Below are 9441 nucleotides of genomic sequence, written 5' to 3'. Positions count from 1 at the left end.
TTCCATATCATGACCTGGCACACGGAACATTCTGACTGTTACTTATAACCTCAACATTTTCCGAAGTAACACTTCTATTACTCAGCTTGTGTTGGCTACAGTCATTGTGTACATCTCTTGCCTTGACCCCTTCTACCATGCCCTCCATGTTGCTAGTGTCTTCCAAAACTGATGTGTTAAACTTTCATTTTCATTACGATTGTACTGACTGATTAGATTATCTTCCCACTCCAGCACACTATCATCTATGCCATCTTCCTTTCTATCTTTTCCTCTCATAATGATTTTTTCTTGTCCTTTTTTTAATTAACTACGTCGTCCTTGCTGCGCCATACTCTTCCTTCAACACAAACAGCACCTTTAGATGTATCGCTTACTTGCACAGGATCACTGAATATCAATTCACCTTTGGTCACTTTAAATGGTTTTTTCAGTAATACCCAATCACCTTTCTCAATTCCCTTTTCTTTGGCCTTGTTTGATAAATCAGCATACTTCTTGGTTCTCTCTTGTTTGTCAACAATGCTCTCTTTTACCTTTAGAGAATTGTCTCTTATTGCCTCATATTCCACTTCATCTTGGTGCCACTCGATAAACTTAGGAGTAAGTTCGTTGTTGCATCTCCTTCCTCTCTTTAAGAAAAAAGGAGTATGTTTGGTTGTCTCATTAGGTGTGTTGTTGTATGTGTTTATCTTGTTCCTTATAGATTCTTCTACATTCAAGTTAGACTCGATTGCTAATTGGATGCCCTCCTTTATGAATTTATTCATTCTCTCCACTTGACCCTTACTTTTTGGGCTGTATAGTGGTGTTTTCTCTTGTCGGATCCCACTTTAGTTCAAGAACTCTGTCATTTGTTTTGATACCAGCTGTGTTCCATTGTCGCAGACAATAATCTTGGGTTGCCCTTCTATGGCAAATATCTTTTTAAGGAATTCAATTACTTTCTCAGTTGTGACTGCACGGACGAATTTGTAATGGACCCACTTTGAGTAGTAATCAGTTATCACTATGATGTGCCTGCAGTTCTCTTCTAGAATAGTGAATGGTCCTGCAAAATCTATTGCCACTTTTGCCCAAGGCCCGTTGGGTATCTCTACCCTTTGTAATTCACATTTGCTGACTTTCCAGTGCTTGTCCGCTTTTAGATATTTCTCACACTTGTCGATAAAATTATTCACTTCTCCATCTATTCCAGGCCACTAATTATGCATTCTCAGGATACTTTTTGTTGCACTGCTACCTGGATGTCCTTTGTGAGCCAAACTTATCAATTTCGATCTTAATTTAGCTGGAGGTATGAATTGATCACATCTTTTTAAAAATCCACTTTCAATTGTTAATTCATCTCCAATTTGTTGATAGCTCTTCAATTCATTTTGCAAATTTCTGATGGGTGGCCATGTACTTCTCACATGGTGCATTACCTTTTCCATTGTCTTATCCTCCTTCAAGCATCTTAGCCACTCTTCTTCAGTTACTGATCCACCACACATTTCCGAGGCATCCACCCAAGCCACCACACATTCTGTTTCATCTAGAGAATATTCTGTTGCTTCACTTACAGGCAGACGTGACAAGCAGTCAGCTCTGCAGTTTTTACCACCTTTCATGTGCTTAATGCTGAAGTTGTACTCCTGCAATTTTGATAGTAGCCTTATTAGTCTTGAGCTCGCTCTACCATTTCCACGCCCTTCTCCATCCATCATATATATTAGGGGTTTGTGGTCTGTGATGATTTCAAAACTTTTTCCCCACAGATAGTTTCTCAGTTTCTGTACAGCCCAAACACAGGCCAGGGTTTCGCGTTCAATTGTGCTATAATTGATTTCTGTTTCACTTAGCCTCCTGGATATGAACGCTATTGTGTTTTCTTCCTTCCCTTTTCTTTGACAGAATACAGCACCTATTCCGTTAACACTGGAGTCTACTGTGATAAAATTTTCCAGGTCCGGATCGTAAGGCTTCAATGGCGGTGCTTTCGAAATTTCCTCCTTTATTGTGCTAAATGCCTTGCTCTGCTCATCTGCCCATTTGTAACTCACATTCTTCCTTAAGAGTTTCCTTAAAGGTTCACCCTTGTTTGCATAGGCTTGTATGAACCTCGAATAATATTCACTTAACCCTAGAAAGGATTTTAATGTCTCTTTATCTTGTGGCTGGAGTGCATCTCTAATGGCTTCCACCGAATCATCCTTTGGAGTTATTCCTTCTGATGTGAGTACATGTCCCAGGTACTCGATTTTTTCCTCCAAGAATTTACACTTGTCTCGAGAGACCGTCATTCCTCTGTTTTTTAATATTCTTAATACCTTCTTTAAAATTTCAAGGTGCTCTTCTTTGTCTTGGAGTGAATCAAAATATCACCTTGGAACGCCTCGACTCCTTTTATCTCACCAAACAAGACATCTATTAGCTTCTGGAACACTCCAGATGAAGAAACTAGACCGAAAGGTAGTCTTATATACCTGTAGGCGCCAAATGGGGTTATGAATGTTGTAAGTTTTTTAGAACTCTCTGTCAAACAAACCTGAATATAGGCAGCTTTTAAATCAATCAGAGTGAAGTACTTTGACCCAGCAACAGATTGCAATATCTCTTGTATTTTTGGAAGTGGGTGATAGTTCACCAGGATGCTCTTGTTGAGTGATCTGAGATCTACGCACAACCTGATGTCACTTGATTTCTTTTTCTTGGAAACAACTATAGCCGATACCCATTCAGAAGCATCTGTTTCTTCAATCACCCCTTCTTTGCTTAGTTTTTCCAGAACTATTTTCATTTCACTTTTTACTGATAGCGGTACAGATCTCACTTTATGTTTGGCAGGTATTGCTTCTTCTTTTAATTTTATTTCATGAGTGAACCCTTTCACACAGCCTATTTAATTTCTGAACACTTCTTTGTTTTCATTTATTATTTTTTCCACTTCATCTTGACTTTATCTCAGATCTATGCCGTTTACGAATTCTTCTCTCAACATTACTGGATTTTTAGAACCTGGTTGGAGGATTACACCTAACTTGGCTAAGTCCTTCCAGCCTACTAAAATCCTACCTCTTACAGCAACATACATTTTTGTATTGATTACTCTTCCTTTGAAAGTCAGTGTGTCCCAAAAGTATCCAACCATTTCAATATCCTGTTCCCCATACGCCATAGGATTTATGTCAGTCTCATTTAACTCTACATTTTGCCATTTTTCCTCAAACAACTTATCAGATATAATCGTTATTGGAGATCCTGAATCAGCAGTAAATTGTAAATCTACATTTCCTATTTTCACTTCATCTGTTGGACCTTTAATTTTTCCATCAACAACATCTACATATAGTAAAATGCTAGCACAGATTTCTTCATCAAATTCCCCCACTGCATTAATTTTCATGTTACCTGACAATCTCTTTGTCTTACATAAAGCAGTATAATTACCATACTTTTTACATTTTATACATTTCCTTCCAAGTGCAGGACATGTTTTGCAGTCAGCTACATGTTCCTGAGAGCCACATCTAAAACAACTAATGTTTTTTCCTCCTACCTTTTTTTCACCAGCGTCATTACCTTTGTACTCTCCTTTTCTTCTATCCTGCAAATAAAATACATTGGAATTACTGCTAGTGTTTGCTAGTTCTTTAGTAGATATAAGAGACCTTTCTATTCCTTTGGCAATGCCTACTACTTCATCTAATGTGGGCTTCCTGCACGCTAATAACCATTCTTGTACTTACTTGGAGTAGCAGTAAAATACCACCTGATCTCTTATATATGCGTTAGTTAGTTAGTTCATCATATTCACAGTCTCTTACTAATACTATTAAACACGCTATATATTCTTCTATTGTTTCACCTTCTTCTTGCTTCCTTAAGGCAAACTTGTGCCTTTCCACCATTATGTTGCTTTCCTCCGCAAATTGTTTTTCCAGCCTCTTCAAGGCTTCTTGATATTCATCCATTGGGATGAAGACTCCTGGTGGGTACTCAAATTCTGGCAAGCTGTCAAAAATCTCCTGCCCTACCTTTCCTAATAAACCAAATAACAACGACTTTTTTCTTTCTGCATCATATCCTTTTCCGTCTATTGACACTATATAATTTTCAAAAGCCCTCAGCCAACTTTTCCATTTCATACATGGTTTAACTGGCTCCTCAAGATAATGTGGTGGCACACATATATTGTTACTTTGCGCCATGATATTTATTTTCCTTTATTTTATTAACCTTTTAATGTTCCTTTATGCACTTCCCTTTTCTGTTTCCTTTCACTATATCGATATTATGACTAGTAATCCTCTAGTTTACTATGTTCCTTGTCACTTCTTCTATTTAATTAGTATCCTTCACTCATGTGTTATAAATGTATTTATTTTCAGTCATTTGTCTTAATTGCTGCTTTTGTGTGCTTAAAATACACTCCTTTTGCCTTGTTTAGCTGGCTGCTGGTATTTTCAGTCACAGCGAAAACATTTCCAATATGGCCGCCTGCACGTCAATGCTGATGACGTATCGAGTACTCAGCCAATGAAATATTAGATACCATACTCGCGTCGTTCCCAGCATGCCTCACGCGTGCTCTCTGACAGGGTTCCTTCGCGCAGCTCTTGTCGCCGGACAATAAGCGCTATTCAACTCAGCACTTACTTTTCATAGTTGCTTTTCGCTCATTCAACCTTTAGGATTTCCGGCAGCCTTCACTTAAAGTTCCCTTACTGATTCCTCCGATCCTTTCTTCATTTCACGTGAGCCTTCATCTTAATTTCTTTTTTTCCCCCTCCTCGCCAATTGTCGTAGAAAGATCACCAAACTCGCTGGTAGATGAAATTGAGTTTATTAAAAATAACGAAGACTCACAGGGAGTCACAGGGAATACAGCCTGCAGGGGAGAACGGCAAATGCGACTTGACATGTGTGATGTTCTAAGGTGGAATGTACGGCACGCACCACAGTAGAAAGAGAAAAGTCACTGCAGGTGACGATAACTTAAATATACCACGTACATTCTCAACATCTCCCTTTCTTAAACAAAGAAAAGAAACAATATCATTCCAATACATAACTGTCAAAACGTTTGAGTAAGTGTACTGCTCTTCCGTATCGTGACATGGCATACGGAACATTCTGACTGTTACCTATAACCTTAACATTTTCCTGAGTAACACTTCTATTACTCAGCTTGTGTTGGCTACAGTCATTGTGTACATCAAAAGGTTAGTGAAGGCACTGCTCTTGACGCAGTGCTCCCTGCCCCAAACAGGAAACACTAGTTTACATGATTACATTTAATAATGCTAATTTGGGACTAGGAACAGCTAGAAATATAATTCAAATAATATTTTTAATAGTTATTTCAAATTGAATTTGTGATAACTATTAAGGAAAAGTCTTTTAGAAAGTTTTATTTTCTCTGCCCAAAGCCTTGGGAGACCCATTTGCATGAGCTCCAACTGCCACCTGAAAGCTAAATAGCCACCTTGACAAGGTGTGAAAACTGATATCAAAGGAGGTCATCTGTTCCTGTGACAGGATGACCATCTGGGCTGGGTTCAGAAACATGACTAACTTTAAAGAGGCCTACCCTGTCACAGAAAATTGTTAGCTGACACCTGGGCAGGGGCCTTCTTTGTTCCCCCAGACAGTCAGACAGGCACCAATCCTAGTGGAAGAGTAGTGCACCAGAACTGGTTTGATATGTCCACAGAGAAGGGGTTGCTTATTGCACTTCGTGCCTTGGGGTGGGCACACAGGGTTGCAGAACGGGACAAGGCTTTAACCATCTTGGACCCAGGCAGTAAGAGGAGCACTATTGCATTGTTTACAGTAGGCCATGCAGAAGCAACTGCAAAAGTGGGTAGTTTTTCCATTTGATTAGTGAGGGACCAGGAGTCAGCCCCACCCATGGCCTAGTGCCAGGCATAAATGTGGCACCCCTGGGCAACCTCTTCAGAACATTACTGGACCTGTGGCAGACAGAAGAAAGACAGCACCTGCTTTTGAGAGCAGTGAGTGTCTAACAACATGAACTTGATGCTGCTAATAGCCAGGAAAAGGAGATGGACTACAAGGGTCACTTGGCTGATCACCTGTTAAGCTACAAGGCTACTAAAAGCTGCAACCCCCCTACCTGAAATGCACAGGGAACTGCACTGCACCCAGCTGGTGGCTTCTGCTGGAGTGAGCCTTGACTCCTAAGAGCTGTTTCCGAAGTCCAGGTACCTTAAGTAAATTGTTGTATTGTATTAAAGTGTCACATGGTGAAATCTTTTCTGTAGAACGTTGTTACATCATAGAATGTCTTTATAAGTGGTAACTATAGAATGTTGTATTCATTCCAGCTGTGTCGTTGTTGGTACTGCCAGCACCCTATGTTTCTGCACTAATTATCTTCAATGACGGAAGATTTACAGAAATCATTTGAGTGGATTATTCCTACAAATTTGGCGACGGGCTGACGAGGATCTACGCTTGCAAAGAAAACCTGCAACTCAAGATTTACCACTCAGCAGAACCTGTGGGAAACAACTCGAGGAGCAACAAACAGAAAACGTTGGATGATTGCAGAACCTGCGAGAAGGATGCACGATCTGTTAATCGTGAGTGGCGAGGAACCTTCGTCTTTACAGAAAAGTAAGTGAAACGTCGTATTCCTACTTAAAGTTGGAGCAACTGCCAGCTCTGCGAGACTGTTCCCTGCACGCCCAGCCATTTCATGGCAATTTCAAATCCTGCATCTTTGCAGTGCCGCCATCTTCGTGTTCGCTCAGTGTTTGTGATGTCAACGCCGTATCCTGATGCTGCTCACGTTATGCTTATGAACGTCAGAGTACGCAAAGGTCACACACCGTGGCCATTTTGGTTTACATAGTAATGACTACAGCAACTATTCGGCATCGGAGCTTCGTTTTCTCTTCAAGGTAGTAAACAACAATTGTCTTCTTCATCTTTCCTCAAGCAGTTAGTATAGGGTGCTGTGCAGTGAATTTCCAAGTAAAAAGGAAAACATTTTTTAAAATAAATTGTTCATTTTATGCCTAAGAGCAAGTACACAGTTTATTTATTTCTATATTGCTGCTTTGTTGCTTCACTAAATGCCTACTACGGCGAGCACCAGTACAAATGTTTCTTCTGGAGAAGCTTCGGGCCATGCTATGCACATTAGTTCCCCTAGAGAATTGTTACCTATTCCAGGTGAACCAACCATTGCGTGGAACGATTGGAAAGAATACTTCATTAATTATATTGCAAATCTAGAAGATGTCAGTGGTACCTTTTCACCTGAAAGAAAGAAAAGGATTATTATATTGTGTCTGGGTCCAGAAGTACTTCGGGTGTATAACCAATTACAAAAACAGGATGGAGTTGGAGGTGATGTAGATGTATTCAAGGCGGCCATTCTTGATCTGGATGACCATTTCTTGCCAAATGTATGCATAGCTGTTACTAGACATTCTTTCTTTCAAAGGAAGCAAGAAAAACATGAGAGCATTGAAGATTATGAAGCGGAATTAAAGAAACTTGCTGTAAAGTGCAGATTTTCTCAACTACATGACAAACTTATATGTGATCAGATTGTCATGTACACAAAAAACAAAAGCATACAAGAGATGCTACGGGTAGAAGGGGAAAGTTCATTGAAATTTATTATTGCAATGGTCAAAAAGGCAGAACTTTTGGAACGTTTTGCTAAAGCTATGTTAGCTCATGAAAAAAAAGAAACTGGAGTTATTAGTAAAATTTCAGATGGAAAAATCAGTCACAAATCCAGTAAAGATGATAAAGTTAGTGGCAATAAGAGAGAAATTGTAGAATACAAGGAGGATAATAATCTGGTATGCTATAGATGTGGCAGCCATTTTCATTCAGCCAATTTTCCTAAGTGTCCAGCAAAATCAACCAAGTGATTAGTGTGTGGTTGGATAGGACATTTTGCTAAAGTATGCCAACAGAAGCTGTATAAGAAATCAAAAGGCAAGGTTTCCTGTATTCAAGAAGCAGATCTTGATACTGATTCTACTTCAAGTGAAGAAGATTTAAATACACACATTAGCAAACAAAAAAATGTGGTCTTAAACATCTCAGACACTTCTTCCACTAAGCCAATGTGTCAAATTTCAATAGGTGGTGTATATTCAGTTGGCTTCCGACTCAGGGTTCCCATATACTATTATTGCTTGGCATGTATGAGAGGAACAGTTAATTTCTCAGAATAGTAGTTGGCTGTAACCACCTGACATTTCTCCTGAGAGGTGTACGGGAGAGAGAATTGATATTCAAGTTTTCAGATTATTTGTTTTTAGATTTAAAGGCAGACATGCAAAGGGGAAATTATACGTTGCCAAGGAAGGACCGTCCGTCCTAGAATGGAAGGACCAGAAAAACTTGAATATCATTCTTGACCCCAATAGCAAAGAACAAGTATTGATCTCTTGTGAAGGTGACGACACTAAGAAATGGGTTCTTGGTGAGTTTCCTTCTGTTTTCTCAGGTCAAATGGGAAAACTTAAAGGTTTCACTCATAAAATTTGACTCAAAGAAGGTGCCTTGCCAAAAATACATAAAGCACGCAACATACCTCTTATCATACGAGCAGAAGTCAAATCTGAATGAGATATGTTATTGAGTTCCAATGTAATTGAAACAGTTGAGGCTGCAGAGTGGGTTTCCCTATTGGTGGTTGCCCTCAATGCCAATGGAAAGGCCCGCTTACGTGTGGATTTAAGATATTTAAACAATAATACACTTGTTGATCAATATCCACTGCCCAGGATCGTGAAAATGTTGTCATTAACCAAAAGGCCAAGTGGTTTTACACTTTGGACTAATCCGCTGCGTATCATCAAGTTGTTTTAGATCCTGAAAGCAGACATTCGACAACATTTTGTACACCTTTTGACTGTTTCAGATTTAAGCGTATGCTGATCGGCTTAGCATCAGAGGCTGCAGTCTTTCAAAGACTAATGTCTAAACATTTTGGTCACATGTCTGAAGTCATATTTTTTCAGGACGACATTTTGATCATGGGTGAAAGCAAATCTCATCATGTTGCTGTTCTCAGAAAGGTCCTTAAAATACTAGGGGCCAGATGTAGGTGAAATAAATTTACTGATTTTTAATTACCGAATTTTACTGATTCAGTAATTAAAAATCGGTAAATCTAAGGGGTGGATATGTAGGTATTCCAGATGTGCTGGAATACCGATTCGGAAAATTCGGTATTTACCGATTCGGTAAATACCGAATCGGTAATGCCCATTCATTCCTATGGGCTTTGAAGCCCATAGGAATGAATGGGCATTACCGATTCGGTATTTACCGAATCGGTAAATACCAATTTTCACAAGGGTGCAGGGGGTGTCACTTTGACACCCTCTGGCACCCCCAAAACAGGCTCTAGAGCCATGTGGCAGGTATACATGCCCTAAGGGCAGGTCTGCCTGTCACATG

Source organism: Lissotriton vulgaris, chromosome 3_1, assembly GCF_964263255.1.
Source record: "Lissotriton vulgaris chromosome 3_1, aLisVul1.2, whole genome shotgun sequence".
In the NCBI taxonomy this organism is placed as follows: domain Eukaryota; kingdom Metazoa; phylum Chordata; class Amphibia; order Caudata; family Salamandridae; genus Lissotriton; species Lissotriton vulgaris.
This window is presented reverse-complemented; position numbering follows the sequence as displayed.